Source organism: Gallinula chloropus (genome assembly GCF_964237585.1).
Source record: "Gallinula chloropus genome assembly, contig: HAP1_SCAFFOLD_110, whole genome shotgun sequence".
NCBI lineage: Eukaryota > Metazoa > Chordata > Aves > Gruiformes > Rallidae > Gallinula > Gallinula chloropus.
The window spans coordinates 100,888-117,079 of NW_028168348.1; the positions used below are offsets into that span (position 1 = coordinate 100,888).

Here is a 16,192-nt window from a genome sequence, read left to right on the forward strand (position 1 = left end):
CAGGACCGACCGCCCCCCCACCCGAAGGCTACAGATACAGAGAAACACAGACTAAAGCACCGGTCAGTGTTGTCCCCACGGCACCTCCTGAGCTCATGGACACTGACAAGGAGCCTGTGCACACGGACAAAAGCCCTACAGAGACGGTCCAGAAGCCGCCTGGCCAGAATCTGCCTTGTCAGCCATCGGATCAGGGACCCACTTGGTCTCTACACCCACCGCTCCCATCCACACCTCCCACCCAACCCACCCAGAAATCACTGTCTCCTGATGAATCGGTTTGCAGCATTTGCTCGTATGTGCCACAGGCTCAGGGATGCGTTTATCCACTGAGAGCAAGGCTGGGCACAGAGCAAAAGGATTTTTGATGGTGACCATTGAAAGTGGGCAGCTTACTTGAAAATTAACCTGGAAAATACAACCCCCCGTTTGGGTCGAGCGATGGCCGCTTACTAAAGAAAAACTTGCCCACTTCCAAGATTGAATAGAGGAGCAACTGACCAAGGGACACATCCAGCCCTCCACAAGTCCGTGGAACTCGCCTATTTTTTACTGGGTCTAACCCCCAGCCAAAGCAGTTTCCCTTGGACAGGTCACACAGGTCGGCGTACAGATGGGGCTGGAATAGCTCCAGAGAAGGAGACTCCAAACTCCCCTGGGCAGCCTGTCCCAGGGCTCCCTCACTCTCACTGGAAAAGTTCTTCCACATGTTGGTGTGGAAATTCCTACGCTCCTACAAGATGCCATTGCCCCTTGTCCTGTCTCCACAGTCAAGTGAACCTGGTAGTGGCATTTCTTTACTTGGTGGTTCCCTGAGCAGTGAACCCCCTCATCTACAGCGTGAGGATCCAGGAGCTCAAGGATGCTGTGTGGAAACTGAAGACTGGATGTTTCTAAGCAGCAACAAACTGCTGGTCTTCTGTGCATCGCTGGCCAGGAAACTCACGTTAGCACCAGGCTATATTTAGTAGGTTTTTGAGTAGTTGGTTTGGGTTTTTTTACTCCTAGTGTGTCTAAGCCATAATAACATGGTGCACGTTCATCCTCCCATGAAGTATCTCCCGGTCTTGTGTGACCCAGACACCGCGTAAGGACGAGCTGTGCTCCCTACGAAATGTGTTTGAACAGACCAGAAAAACTCCACACACTGGTAAGAGAACGTTTTCTTTTAAGAACTTGCCAAACCAAATTGTAACAGTGCAAAATAAGATTTCTCTGCAGAAATAAGCGTCAGAGCATCTGGGGCATCTCTAGTGGTCAAGCCGCTGAGCCAGCCCTCTTTCCACTAGAGCTCTGTTCACTGACAGCATCTAAAGGGGGGGGAAAGAAGTAGAAAGGTGAACAAGCCACTGGAAAGAACCATCAGCCAGTTGCTGATCAACACTCTGCATCATCATCATCGTCAACTCTAAGAGTGTTGAAAAAACAGGCATGTGGCCAGACACACCTCATCTCCCATCGAGTTCAGAGCTCTACCAGTGGCAGACCTGTTGCACTGTCATAATTTGTGACCTGGAAAAGACAGACCGACATCAGTGTGCAGACAGACACCAGTCCTAGTCGCGAGTGTGAGCGATTCTCAGCAGTGCCCTGCCCTGAGCCACAGAGTTGGCACGGCCAGCGTCAGCCACTGCGCTGCCGATGCTGCACCAGGAAGGTCTCAGCACCAAGGTTTCTCCATGAGAGCCCTGCCCAGCAGCCAGGCGTCCAAGCTGGGCCTTTGTTCTGGCCTGGAGCACACACAGGATGCTGGAGGAGAGGGGCCAACAGCAGCACTCAAAGCAGCAGCAAGGCTTTCCCAGACAGCTCCCACTGACCTGTGCCACCAGCACTGCGCCTCTGGTCATCTCCACCATGGCGGCGTCCGCTTGGGATGAGAAGTGATCCTCGTCTGTGGAGAGAGCAGAGCGGGAGACAGCAGATGAGATGGTGCCAGGCTTCACAGGCCAGGAGGGACTATGCAACCAGCCCTGCCTGACCTCTGACAGCAGCCCGAACAGAGAACCCTCCCCTGCCACCGCTGGAGGCATTTGCTGGACCCAGCCTATCCAGCTGGAGGTCACACAAGTATTATCCCTGCTGTGCTGCCGAAGGGAAAGGACCGAGCGCTTTCTAAAGCCACCTGCATGTGAACTCCAGCAGCTGATGAATTGGGAGGCTTGAAAGGCAGAAGAGCAGACTTTTCATCTGCCATTGCTGTTTTGACTCTGACTAGTAGGAAAATCTCAGGCGTTTGTCTAGCAAATTAAAAGCTAAGTTTGCCTTGGTAACTCCTTCGGGACAGTAGGTGGCAGAGTAGCTCCAGCTACTTCACCTATACCCTGAAGGTCCTGCCAACCTGCTCTTCAGTAAAGTCATTCCTTCTCTCCTCCCTCCACACAGGAGAAAGCCTGGCCCTTCCCCATCTCTCCCCTGGAGCCTGACAGGTTGTGCCACACTCACACATTTAGAAGAAAATACGTTTTCTCCAGCCCTCACTCCAGTCCCTTCAGAGGCTGCGCTCGCAAGGGGAGGGAGAAGGCTGAGACAGAATCAAGGCTGGTACACAGCTGGCACCCAGGGAAACCTGCCAGAGCACCACCAGGGTACGTCTCGAGAGCTCCGTTACCTGCCAGCAGGACCACGTTGTCCAGCAAAACTTCTGCTGCTTGGAAAGGCAGCGATAAGAAGTCAGACCTGAAGGAAAAGGGAACAAACCCAAAGAAGATGGATTTAAGTTTCTCCTGTGTCCTTGAAGGTTACGGCAATTAATCAACTGCTTTAGCAGGAATTCAGTTTAAAAGTAAAGACCCTCCAAAGACCCCAGACCACGCTCCCAGCAATCCAAGCAGCAGCAGCAGAGGAGCTACAGACCTGATCTTCCTGAGCTGGTCGATCTTCACTCTGTTGTAGCCTCCATAGTCCACGTAGCGGAGCTCCACTTCACCGGTCTCTTCAAAGTACCTATTGACTTGAGCCCGTAACCACGCCCCATCCAGAGCCGGAGCCGCGCAGATCCTGCCAACTGCAAAGCAGAAGAGCTCACGGTGAGTGGATGCCCAGAAACGAGCCCTTCGGGCGGATCAGCCGCGCTGCACAGCGACCTCCTAAGAACCAACAGCATTCCTTCTGCTGCTCCCATCTCCCTTCCACACCCCTGCCCCTCCATCAGACCCGCCTGCAGCTGCGACTCAGCAGAGCTGCCTTGGACTCTCAAGTCTGTCTGCCACCACCGTGCTCAGGGGCATTGGGCTTTTGCATGACCCTACAAGTTTCTCAAGCAAACAGCTTGTGAGCAGTTGAGTTACTTGCCTTCTACTGGAGTTGGCAGGGTGGGAATATCCAGTTGGGAATAGCAGGCATTCATCTGCTGGCCAAGTCTATGCAGGACACAGAAAGTAGGGTGTGTATGCTGCTGTAAAAACATGTGGCCAGCATTGACTTGGAGTTCAGCACGTGGGGGGCCATGCCAGCTCTTCACACAAAACTGACAGGGTTCAGGGCACTTGGTCTGCAACTGACTGACTCAACCACAGCTCCTCAGAGCACGTCTCTGCCTCGCCCAGCAGCACCTCAGAAACCTGCTGCCATCCATCCATCCATTCAGCAGCAGCCCATAAAGAGAGAAGGACCCCGTGCTTACTGGAGGCTGCCTCAACGGGAGCAGAAACCATTCGTGTGAGCAGGTCTCAAAGCAGCGGGGTGTTCAGCACCCAGACACGGCCCATTTCACTGGGCTGCTCAAGCACACCCTCAGCTTTAGACAGTAAACTCCATGCTGAAAGGGGACCAGCCCATTCACCCCTTTGCAGCAGACCCTGAAATTCACCCAGAGCCAACAGCGATGGGAATTCTGAGAGCAAATGCATACCCACCTGTACAAGGGACAAATATTCCTCTGCTGAGAGGAATAGATTTAGAGGGAGAGGATAGATTTAGACATGTTCTGAAGCAGAAGGGGTACAGCACATAAAACACTTGGTCCCCATGTATTTGTAGGAGGATTTGGAAATCCCTTACCTCCTGAGTGACCTTCACCCATTCCTGCTGCCCTGCTACCATCACGATGCATGGCCAGAGCATCCTCTTTATGCACCCCTTTACTGTGGGGCACGATGCTGCCTTCAGGCAGAGCCAGAGTGGGAGGCTTTTCTCTTGGTGCTGAGCTCTGCTCAGCAGGCACATCTTGGCTTGCAGATACCCTCTGTGAATCCAACTGCTGGCCTGATGCACCAGACCACGTTGTCTTCTGCGGCGGGGCCTTCGCACTCGTCCCACCTTCAGATGCACGTGCACAGCCAGAGGACGCAACGCTCGCCATCTCCAGAGGCAGGGAGGCTGAGGCTTCATCCCCTGGGCACTGCTCTTCCTTGGAGGCTGCCTCTCTCGCCCCAACGCTCGCTGCTGGTGTTTCCTGCTGCTCTTCAGCGGCTCTTTCTTCTTGATTAAAGGTGGCAGACTTTCTCCTTTGGCAGTACAGCCACCAGCAGCCAACAAGTGCCAGCACTCCAGGTATGGCACACAGGAGGACTCTGTGGAAGCGCCCAGCCATTTTACACAGCCTCAGGGATTACAGCTGGGAAGAGAAACAAGAAAGCACCTTACAATCGTCATTGGGAAAGTAACACAAAGCCTGAAGCTTCATAAATGCCTGAAGGTGTTTCTATGAGCACCAACAGGGTCGTTTTCCAGCCACTCCTGAAATTCACCTCCCTACCGGAGAGCACACCACAAGTTCCTCACCCAAGACTTGGGGTATCTGGACATTTCGCACCTATAGACTTCTGGATTTCACCTGACTTCACCTTTATACTTCAAACAATTTCACCAGGCAGAATCAAGGCAGACCAGAGAGCCCTGGGGGTGTGACTGGAAAACACTGGTGCCCAAGTTGGCTTTTCCTCCTTTTTCTGAACGGGCTGGGAAATCTCACACCTCTCAACTCCTGGCTACACGGCTGGTACTAAGGCCAGGGGGTTGGCTTGGACAACAAGGGGATGTTCTTTGGTGACTCCAACCTCTTGGAGAGGGACAGGATCCACCTGTCTAGAAGGGGCCCTCAGGAATCCCAGACCCAGGAGGTAGGATAAAGTCTGGAGAAAGGGCAGACGGAGTAAATACCGGCTTTACCATCTCTACTGTCACCCGGCTGAGCCATCAAAGAGAAGATTTAAGAAATGAAGAAAAGAAGAAAAGGAAATTCCTCCCAGGCTGCCCAGGGAGGCTGGGGAGTCTCCTTCTCTGGAGGGACTCAAAACCTACCTGGACCCTGTCATGTGTGACCTGCTGGAGGTGATCTCCCCAGACAAGACCGGAGGTGATCTCCCCTGACAAGGCTGGAGGTGCTTCCCCTCTGGGAAGTGACCTCCCAGGTGATGCCCCTCTGACAGAGATGTCACTGGTTGGTCACCAGAGGTCCCTGGCAACTGTTGCAATTCTAGACCTCTAGTGGGTTGGCTTGAGACAGGGGGGCAGCAGGCAGAAAACCAGGATGCACATCTTGCAGATGGGGACAAAGCCAGGAGATTCAAGATCCTGTCAAACTAGAGTTTTTTTAGTCCATCTGCAGCAGATACAGGACTGGGGTTTTTTTTTAATTACTATTTTTTAAGAGAATAGGCATAGCACTAACGTCATAGTAATAAAAGAAGTGAGAATGAATAAAACCTGAAGTATCTCCGTTTATCACACTCACAGGCCCCGTTACAAACCTGTAACTTGGCAAGTAAAAGCAGGTGAACAAGTTTGGTTAAGAAAATAAATACAAATCTAATATCAATAGCTGTTCAATCTAAAATATAAATTATAATTTTGTTAAAGACGTTGCAATTCAACTTCTTAAAGAAGTTGCACATGACAATTTGACATTCAATGAAGCCACAATTTGAGTATGTGAAAGTATTGAGTATGATTATCAAAACTTTCAAAGGGGGAAATGTGACAGTCACCCTAATAAAACAGCTTCACTTCTACGTTATTTTGGTTCTAGTGTAGGATTCGATTTTGATTTTAAAGGAGTTAGAGCAGCTGTGAGAATATAAGGGGGAAAAACAGAAAGAACCCCCAAAAAACCCACTCCAACATGATTGATGAAATATTGTTTATAGGGTCAACGCCGCTCCGGTCCCAAACAGCTTCACACCAGCACGGCTTTTTTTTTTATAGAATTTAAATATTTAATGCAATAAAATAAATAAATATTTCTCTTTGCACATTTAACAGACAAAAACAGAACAACAAACCCAACCCCACGTTGCAGGGACTTGGTCAAACTTCAGAAGAGAAACTAAAATGAGGGTCAGTCCAAGGGGATCACAGTGTGACTGCAGTGGTGCCCGTCTCACAGCAGCTGCTGGTGGATTATGGCCCACACCATCTTCCTGTGGAAGTGAGGGATGTGACTCTGGAAAGAGGAGAGAGAAAGCCATTAAATAGAAAGTCAGGGTGGCAAGGAGGCACAAACACCCGGTTTGTTAGGGACGGGGAGCGCTGCTCTGCCCTGCTGAGGCCACCCCAAAGTGCCGACCCCAGCAAGCGCGTGCCCAAGGAGAGGTACAAACCCTCAGCCCCTGCCCCAGGCTGCTGCCTGAACTCCCCTCCCCCAGCTCTTGAAAAAACCCAGGGCAAAAAAGCTCTGGAGCTGTTGGAAACCTTCGCTCACCTGAGGAAAGGTCATGGGCTCGTCTTGGGAGATGCTGTCTGCGTGTTGGCAGGCGAAACCCCCACAGTCGCTGCTGTTCTGCTGCTGAGGGATTTCCTAGGGAAGGCAGAGGAAGGCAGAGGATGTGCCGTTCCCTCAGAGGACGAGCAGCAGGCGTTACCCACACCAGCCCTGCGCTAACCGCACCCAACTCGGGATGCGCTTCCCACTCCCGCAGCCTCGGCGGGTCCCCCCAGCTCTCGGCACACCCAGCTCTGCACAGCGCCGTGTCTCTGCAATCAAGGCTTGAGGCCTCGCTTTTCCCTCGGAGGGAATGTCCTGAGAAACACTGGCACCAGCCCCTGCTCTGTCACACACCGGGCTCTGTGCTCCAAGCCAGAATCAATCCTCATCCCAGAGCTGGGTTTGGCAGCCTACGGTCTCTGACAAGGGCTCAACAGATCCTTAAAAACTTATGGAATGGGGACAAAGTCAGATTCACCTGAATGGGGCAGACTGATGAAACAAACCCCAACCCCAAAACAGCAAAGAGAGCACTGGGCCAGCGAGAAGAGGCTCTGCTTGGAGAGTCCAACCCAGCTTCCCGCTCCGCTCGCAGCCAGAGGTGGTGCCATAAGAACAGGAGAAGCTCTGGGCTGATGACTTGGGCTGAACTGGGACGGGTTCAGACCCTCACCACAAGGAGCCACAGTTCATTTTCCAAACCCAAGCAGCGCTCACTTACGTGGGGCTCTGTGCTGTGAGGAGTCCCCTGGGAACAAGCCAGCTCCACCTTTCTTTTCTCCCGGTTTTCTTCTTGCAGGAATTTGCTGTTTAACCCAAAAGAGAAGAAAAGATCCTCTTTATCTCCAGCATTTATTCCCACAAAAAGCCAGCTGCTGAAGGAGACTCCCACAACAGCAGAAGCTCATTTAGAACCCTCCAGATCACCCCTTGTCAGAGGAGGAACAGGAGAACCAAGCAAGGAACTGCAATGCCCACCCTGTACCCACATACCAGGTGCACCTCCAGGAAGAGGAAATACAAAAGCTTTTGGGCAGAGGAAGTTCCCAGGCCGGGGGCTGGGACAATACCTGCTGTCTGCCCTCCAACACATGGTGTTACAACCACCAGCTTACGGGGATTCAAAGCTCTGCTGCCACAGAGAGAGTCACCAACAGCATGAAAAAAGGACTGAAGAGCACCATGTAACCACAAGCCTGAGTTAAGTAGCGGGTACCTAAGGGGGTGCAGTAATGTGTCACCCTCCACAAGTCCCGACAACCAGATACTACGTCCTCCTGCTGTGTGGTGCAGCTACAGTCTACCCACCAAGTGGGACAGGTACGAATCATGGGGATACTCACAGGTCTTTGGAGTCCCAGATGGAAAGGGATCTCCTCCATATTTCTGTTGGTCCAGCTGATACAGAGTTGTCACTGGTTGACTGGAGAAGGTTGGAAAACCGGACAAGGATGGAAGACGGAGCAAGGGTGGAACAGCAGAGTAGAATGGCATGTGGCAGTAGTAGGATGGAAAATGGAAGTAGGATGGCAAGCTGGAGTAGTAGGATGGCACACGGCAGTAGTAGGATGGCACACGGCAGTAGGATGGAAGACTGGAGTGTGATTTAACTCCAGAATAGATTCGAGCAACGGTGTAGATTGGAGCACTGTACAAGACTGGAGCAGGGGGGAAGGCTGGAGCAGTCAAGGAGGCCTCAGCAGTTGAGGAGGCTGGAGCACTGTGGGGCAGGAAAAAACAATAGAGAAGAACCACAGTGTTTATAAGCACGGCATTTGGCATTGATACATGTCAGAGCACCAGAAAGGAGACAATTTATTCCTACACAACTGTCTACATGTGAGTGGGGAGCCACAGCTAAAGGAAAACAAATACCTAAAGTACAACGAGACTGTCAAACATCCTGCACTGGTGTCATGACAAAACACAGTGGGCATTTCTGTGCAGAGGCTCTTCACACTCAGCTGGGTGACTCTGAACTCGGGCAGACCAGAGGGGCAGTGTCGTGGTTTCACCCCGGCTGAGGGCCAAGATCCACGCAGCTGCCTGCTCCTTTAAGGAAAAGAGCAGGTTAAAGGGAAGAGGGAAGGGGGGTGAGAAGTAAGGGAAGGGAAAAAGGAAGAGAAAGGGGCAAATAACCCCAAAATCAAGAAATTAAGAGGCCCGTGGGTTGGGATAAGGATAGTTTACTAAGATAACAGAAAGATACAATGTATCAATACTAACAGGACTTCAAAGCAAAATATATGAAGCTGTTGATACACAATGCAGTTTCTCACCAAACCATACAACTCAGGCCGTGCCACCCAGAGCCGTCCCAGAACCCGACCGTCCCCCAAGAACCGCGCGTCCCGGAGCCGCCCCAGGCCTTCCTCCCGTCAGCCCCCGATATCCTGGGCAGGACGTAATTGGCGTGGAATACTCTCTTTGGTCAGTTGGGTCACCTGTCCTGGCTTCGCCCCTCCTTTCTCATGAAGAGCTGAGAAAGTCCTTGACTGTCTGACAGCAACTAGAAACATCAGGGTGTTATCAGCAGTACTCCCATTTTACTCTCAAACACAGCATTCATCTGCTGTTACAAATGAAATTAACTCCATCCTGACCCAAACCAGGACATTATCCACCCCTTATTCCATACCATTTACGTCATGACCAAATCCAACCATTTCTTGTTTTAGACACACATATATGTGTGCACACATGTATACGCACATATGTGCATACAGGTATCATTCCCTTAGTCCATTCCTCTGAGTTTGTTGAGTGAATGAACATTTAGTCCATGATGCTTTTCAGGCTTCATTCTTCGTAACAGTCTCTCATGGTGTCAATATGCGTCACTGGATCGTTGCATCTCAGGCTCTCAGTCGATACAGCTGACATGGTCCATGTTCATAGTCTGTGAATCAAAGGTGTTCATTTTCAAAGGGAAGGAGGAAAAAGTTCTTGGAACACCAGGTCTTGGTCCCGTCATCGTGGCACTCTTCCTTCATTGACTTGTATGACTCCGGCTGGAACTCGATTGGTACAACATACAACAACATACAGCAATAATAGCAATAATGAATGTACAGAGCAGTTATTATAATACAATTTCTACCTTATTAATTGTATTGGCTATTCTCACCTAAAATCAAATCCCTCTGGGGTACACATCGAACTTCTCCATTCTTCTGCATTACCCACCAAGTACAACCAGGTCCTTGAGCAAAAGCAATCCCAGACACGGGTTTACCTTTGCCCGAAGCAGGGATGACCCAAACCGTCTTCCCTAATATACTCTTCATATGTACCACTGGGACTCTGTCTCCTTCTACAGTACATGGAGATTTTGACTGGGCAGGACCAGCTCGATTGGTGGATCCCCTAGAGTTAACTAACCACGTGGCTTTGGCTAAATGTGTATCCCAGTGTTTGAATGTTCCACCACCCATCGCTTTCAGTGTAGTCTTTAAGAGCCCATTATATCGTTCAATTTTCCCAGAGGCTGGTGCATGATAAGGAATGTGGTACACCCACTCAATGCCATGCTCTTTGGCCCAGGTGTCTATGAGAGCATTTCGGAAATGAGTCCCATTGTCTGACTCGATTCTTTCTGGGGTGCCGTGTCGCCATAGGACTTGCCTTTCAAGACCCAGGATTGTATTCCGGGCAGTGGCATGGGGTATGGGATATGGGATATGTTTCTAGCCAGCCAGTGGTTGCCTCCACCATCGTAAGCACGTAGCGCTTGCCATGGCGGGTGCGTGGGAGGGTGATGTAATCAATCTGCCAGGCCTCCCCATATTTATATTTCATCCACCGGCCTCCATACCAAAGTGGCTTCAAGCGCTTCGCTTGCCTGATTGCGGCACACGTCTCACACTCATGGATAACTTGTGCAATAGCATCCATGGTTAAGTCCACCCCTCGATCTCGAGCCCATCTATATGTTGCATCTCTCCCTTGATGACCTGAGGAATCATGAGCAAGGCAAACCCAGCACACAAGAGGCGCCTGCTGTCAAGGGCAAAGAAGAGCCTGAGGCTGCACAGGGTCAGGAAAGTCTCTGCTAACCTCTCCCACAGACTCTGCTCCTGGAGCGGCATCGCTGCCCGAAGCTCGGCGTTTCCTTGCTGCCCTGGCTGGTACCTTCACCGCAGCAGCAGCAGCTTCTTCAGCCTTCTCTTCACACCCAGGGATGGCATCATCTGAACAACAAAAGCAGGCCACATGACAGCGTGACTTAAGAGGGGGTTCAGATCGCCATTTGCATGGCAGCCCAGCTCCTCGATCCCACCCAGAGCACTGGGATTCATTCCAAGCTGCACACCCTTCTGCAGTTTCAGACACCCCTCAGTTTTACAAGGGACACCAAACCCCAGAAGAACCAGGGCTGTGAACTACCTTTGTCATGGGCGCCACCTGGTTGTAGCTTTGGAGGTTCCTGCCCATCAGGATGTTCCACAGGCAGATGAGGGCTGTGGAGAGAAGACACAGAACAGGGATGTACAACCACGGCTCAGCTTCACACAAGCAAAACTCCCAGAGCTAATTGCTGGAGTTCCCTTTCCAAGCCCCCCTGGGATCATCTCAGACACACTCACAGACACCGCAGAGCATCCCCCACCTCTCCCAGCCAAGGCACCGCTAATTATCCCACTACAGTGGGGTAATTCCCTTCTGTTAATGCTTCTTCATGAGTTACGCTTGTTCCCAGCACCAAACACAGGGCTTTGGCTAACGTGGAAGGGGCTTTTTCTTTTACTCTGCACAGGTTAACACCCCCCCAAGCCACACACTGCCCTTCAGCGGGGCAATGCCCCTGTGTACAACGCTGAGTTACTCTCCCCGGGGGTTTCACCATCCACACCCGCAGTTTTGCCTCTTTCTACCCTGGGACACAGAAGCCACAGGCACGGCACGGCCATCACTGCCCATAGCAGGGGCCGGAACAAGATGGGTCTCTCAGGTCCCTTCCAACCCCACAACCACCCCCCATCTGTGCCTGGGAGCTCCGGGACGCTGGCACCGGTTCAGCCCCGGGAAGGCAGCCCCGTGTCTCCACACGCCCTACGCCGGGACTCGCCCCCAGCCGCTGCTCCCCCTCACACACACACACACAGAGCCCTCTGCTCCTGCCCCACGCGCGCTCCCAGGGCCCGTTTCTTTCCCAACTCCCCGCTTCCCAGACGGAAAAGCCCCCGGGGGGCCAAGGGGGGCGGGGTCGCCAGGGGCCTTCTCGGGGCGGGGGGACCCGCAGCTCCGCTCCCGCCCTGGGCTCCAACGCCGAGGAGAGGTCCCGCAGGCCGCACCCGGGAGGCCGCGGGGCCTCAGGGACGGGGCGAGGCCCTCGGGCGGCCGTGCGGCCTCGGGGCGGATCGCTGACCTGGGGGGCGGCCTCTGCAGCGGCGGCGCAGCCGGGGACGGCGCGGGGGGCGCGGCGGACGGCGGCGAAGAGGCCGCCGAGGGGCCCCAGCAGCCATCGGGACACAAGCACCGGCAGCCCGCGGCGGGAACGCGCCCGTCCTGCGCCGCGCCCGGCACGGCCCGGCCCCTCCCACCAGGGTGCGGAGCAGCCCCGCCATTGGCTCCGACCGCTGCCTGTCTGGGCAGGGAGAACGCGGAGGAGCCAACGGGGGGGTGTGTGGCCCAGGGCCGGCCACGCATGCGCGGTGCTGCTCCCCCTCCCTGGGCAGCGCCAGGCTGGGCTGGGCTGGGCCGGGCTGGGCCGTCCCTCCCCGGCTCTGCCCCCCGCTTGCCCGGCCCGGCCCTGCCCGGCCGCCCCTCCCAGGGCTGTGCGGGGCAGCCCCGCCATTGGCTCCTCCCGCCGCCTGTCTGGGGAGGCAGAGCCCGGGCAGGAGAGGGGCGGCTCTCTCCTCTCCTCTCTCTCTCCGCCCCCCCACCGCAGGTTCTGCGGCCCGAGGGACGCGGGTGGGTGGGAGCGGCCGGCGGCCCGGCCCCTGGGCAGGTTCCCCCTCCGGTCTCCTCCCCCCTGCTCAGCGGGGGAGAGGACGGAGGCTCCCGGGGCTTACCGAGCCCTTTCCCCAGCGCTCTCCCGGCGCTCGGGGCCGGTCTCCGCTCCCGCAGCACAGACCGGCTCAGCCATGGCCGAAGGCTCGACTGAGCGAGAGCGGCGGGTGGGCAGGACGCGTGTCCCGGGACACGGAGCGGGGACTTGGGAAGCGTTTAACGGCTCCGCCCGGGACCGGCCGGACCGGCTGCCCGGGCAACGGCGACGCGCGACCGGCAGCCGAACCCAGCGGGAATGGCCGAACCCAGTGGGCGGGAACGAGTCGGTTTCCCCTGTCCCGCTGGGTTCGGCTGGGTCCCGCAGCCACCCCGCTCCCCCTGCCCTGCCCGAGCCAGAAGGGCGGGGATGCGGGGAGGGAGGGAGCTGCGCGGGCAGCCGGGGTGAGGCTTCTCGGGGTGCCCCCGGGTTTCCACCCCGAGAATCCCGGCACCCCCTGTGTTTACCTCACGTTTCTCCTTCCCGGGGAGAACAGGATTCCCCACCGAGGCAAAACTCCTCCGTGTCAGACGGGAGGAGCATCGATCCCTTTGAACAGCCAGCACCGGGAATCTCCTGCCTTCAAGTCAGGCTGCCAGCACTAGAACTAGATGCTGCCTCTCTCAGCACAGAGCAGATGAAGCCCCCAGCCCCATTTACACCAGCTACAAAGTCCCCACCACAAAGGCAGGGCTTATTCTCCCTGTCATGACTTGTTGGCGCTGGCGGGCAGCGGGTCAGCCGGGCTTCCAGGCCATTCTCCCTTCCCTTGTTGGAGGAGCTGTTTGTCCGTCTTCTTCTCTCCTTGCTGAACATCCTGGCAGAAGGGAGGGAGGGGGAGAAAGAATTAACAAAGGAGCTCAGGAGCTCAGGGTGTGAAGGGAACGTTTGTGATCTGGGGACAGAGCAAACTGCACAGGCTGTTCCCAAGACAGTGGCATGGTTGATGGGGGTGGACGTATAGAAGGGAGCATAAGAAATCGCATTTATAATTTACACATAAATAAGAGTAAATTCAATGACTAACTATTGCAAGATGCTTGGAGGGAAAGGTGCTAAGGAGAACAAAATAAATGAGAGCAAGGTTGTGACTCGCGACAGACAGGGACCACCTGTCAGCAGACAGACGGTCTGTTTAGAGACAGGCAGGAAGCCGGGTTTATCCCCCTCACCGGGACCCGACTCCAGGCACCCCCATCCCTCGAGGGGCGAAGAGATCGGGATGGCCACGCAGGACCAAAAAAATTACTGAATATAAAGTCTTCTCATGAAGGACGTATCATGTATTAAACTCATAAGAACAGACATTACACTTCATCTCAGCCAAAAAGCCCAGCACCGATGCCTGACAGCCAACCAGAACCTCTACACACCCCCGCCGGCACTCACACAAAACACGGTTAATACACATTTGCCCCGAAACACCCTCAGGTCCCCCTCGCATTCACATTCCCCTGCCTATCCCCCTCTTCCCGCCGGGATCCGCTGCTCCCGGCTCCGTTAATCGGCGGAGAGCTCCGCACCGAGCACTCCCAGCAGCCCCTGCGCGCACCTCTGATCTTTATTTGCATAGACACGCCCCTCTCCAGCCGCTCCTCTGCCCGGTATCCTCCCCAGATAGCACCCAGCTTCTTCCTTCCCAGAACCGGCCACAATAAGATGGACAAACAGCCGGTGTGCGGATGCTTTTAGGCATCAAAGGTAAACTAAGGATATTTGGCGATAAGATGGGTTATCAGAACTCGTTATAATCACAAACCAGTCAGTGGGGTGTGAACAGTGTCTGTAACCAAGTAGCAGTTGTTCAGCTTGCCACCTTTGCAGTAACAAATGTCTCTAATCTGTGGGATTTCACCCAATAAACGGCTTCACCTGAAATTCATATCAAATTGGGTGTTGCTCATTGCCGGTCACCACAAACTCCAGAGGGAAAGAGCAGCTGGAAACAATCCCTGCAGCAACCAGACAGTGCTTAAGGATGGTGGAGAGAAGAGAAAACAACACCCTGCAGCAGTACGGCTGAGAAGGTGAGCAGCTGTTACAGCTCTGGGGAATGAGTTCTCTAGTGAGGAAAGGGCCACAGTCAGGATTTGAGCAACAACCCTTTCAAAGAGGCATAAAATAGGATGAGCCAGCACTGGAGCGTCTGCTGCGGTGGGGTTGTGACCATGGAGTTTCACTCCAACTGCACTTAGTGCTCAGTGTAAACACCTGGCAAGGGGTGGGGGATAAATTATGGGATGCAGTCTCTAGGGGAGACAAGAAGGGCAAGAGAGTTGCTGCTGCTGGGAAACTTGGGATGTCCACTCTGGAAAGCATAAAAGCGGAGCAGACAGATGCCACGGGGGCTGCTAAAGCTCTGGCGGCAACGGCATGGCCTGCTGGGAAAGGGTTTGAGCCCCCAGTCCCAGGACCGACCGCCCCCCCACCCGAAGGCTACAGATACAGAGAAACACAGACTAAAGCACCGGTCAGTGTTGTCCCCACGGCACCTCCTGAGCTCATGGACACTGACAAGGAGCCTGTGCACACGGACAAAAGCCCTACAGAGACGGTCCAGAAGCCGCCTGGCCAGAATCTGCCTTGTCAGCCATCGGATCAGGGACCCACTTGGTCTCTACACCCACCGCTCCCATCCACACCTCCCACCCAACCCACCCAGAAATCACTGTCTCCTGATGAATCGGTTTGCAGCATTTGCTCGTATGTGCCACAGGCTCAGGGATGCGTTTATCCACTGAGAGCAAGGCTGGGCACAGAGCAAAAGGATTTTTGATGGTGACCATTGAAAGTGGGCAGCTTACTTGAAAATTAACCTGGAAAATACAACCCCCCGTTTGGGTCGAGCGATGGCCGCTTACTAAAGAAAAACTTGCCCACTTCCAAGATTGAATAGAGGAGCAACTGACCAAGGGACACATCCAGCCCTCCACAAGTCCGTGGAACTCGCCTATTTTTTATTGGGTCTAACCCCCAGCCAAAGCAGTTTCCCTTGGACAGGTCACACAGGTCGGCGTACAGATGGGGCTGGAATAGCTCCAGAGAAGGAGACTCCAAACTCCCCTGGGCAGCCTGTCCCAGGGCTCCCTCACTCACTGAAAAAGTTCTTCCACATGTTGGTGTGGAAATTCCTATGCTCCTACAAGATGCCATTGCCCCTTGTCCTGTCTCCACAGACAAGTGAACCTGGTAGTGGCATTTCTTTACTTGGTGGTTCCCTGAGCAGTGAACCCCCTCATCTACAGCGTGAGGATCCAGGAGCTCAAGGATGCTGTGTGGAAACTGATGACTGGATGTTTCTAAGCAGCAACAAACTGCTGGTCTTCTGTGCATCGCTGGCCACGAAACTCACGTTAGCACCAGGCTGTATTTAGTAGGTTTTTGAGTAGTTGGTTTGGGTTTTTTTACTCCTAGTGTGTCTAAGCCATAATAACATGGTGCACGTTCATCCTCCCATGAAGTATCTCCCGGTCTCGTGTGACCCAGACACCGCGTAAGGACGAGCTGTGCTCCCTATGAAATGTGTTTGAACAGACCAGAAAAACTCCACACACTGGTAA

General features: G+C 54.0%; 1 long non-coding RNA gene across 2 annotated transcripts; it reads right to left on the reverse strand.

Annotated features, from left to right (window-relative positions):
* Positions 1 to 6,141: 6,141 nt before the first annotated feature.
* LOC311204596 lies at positions 6,142 to 8,224 on the reverse strand. 2 transcript variants are annotated; one of them, XR_014618076.1, is made up of 3 exons: positions 7,987 to 8,224; positions 7,365 to 7,449; positions 6,142 to 6,382 (listed from the first exon to the last, which is right to left on the reverse strand). It is a non-coding gene; the product is annotated as an uncharacterized lncRNA (long non-coding RNA). The 2 variants fall into 2 exon arrangements; XR_014618077.1 differs by lacking the exon at positions 6,142 to 6,382 and adding an exon at positions 6,642 to 6,736.
* Positions 8,225 to 16,192: the final 7,968 nt, after the last annotated feature.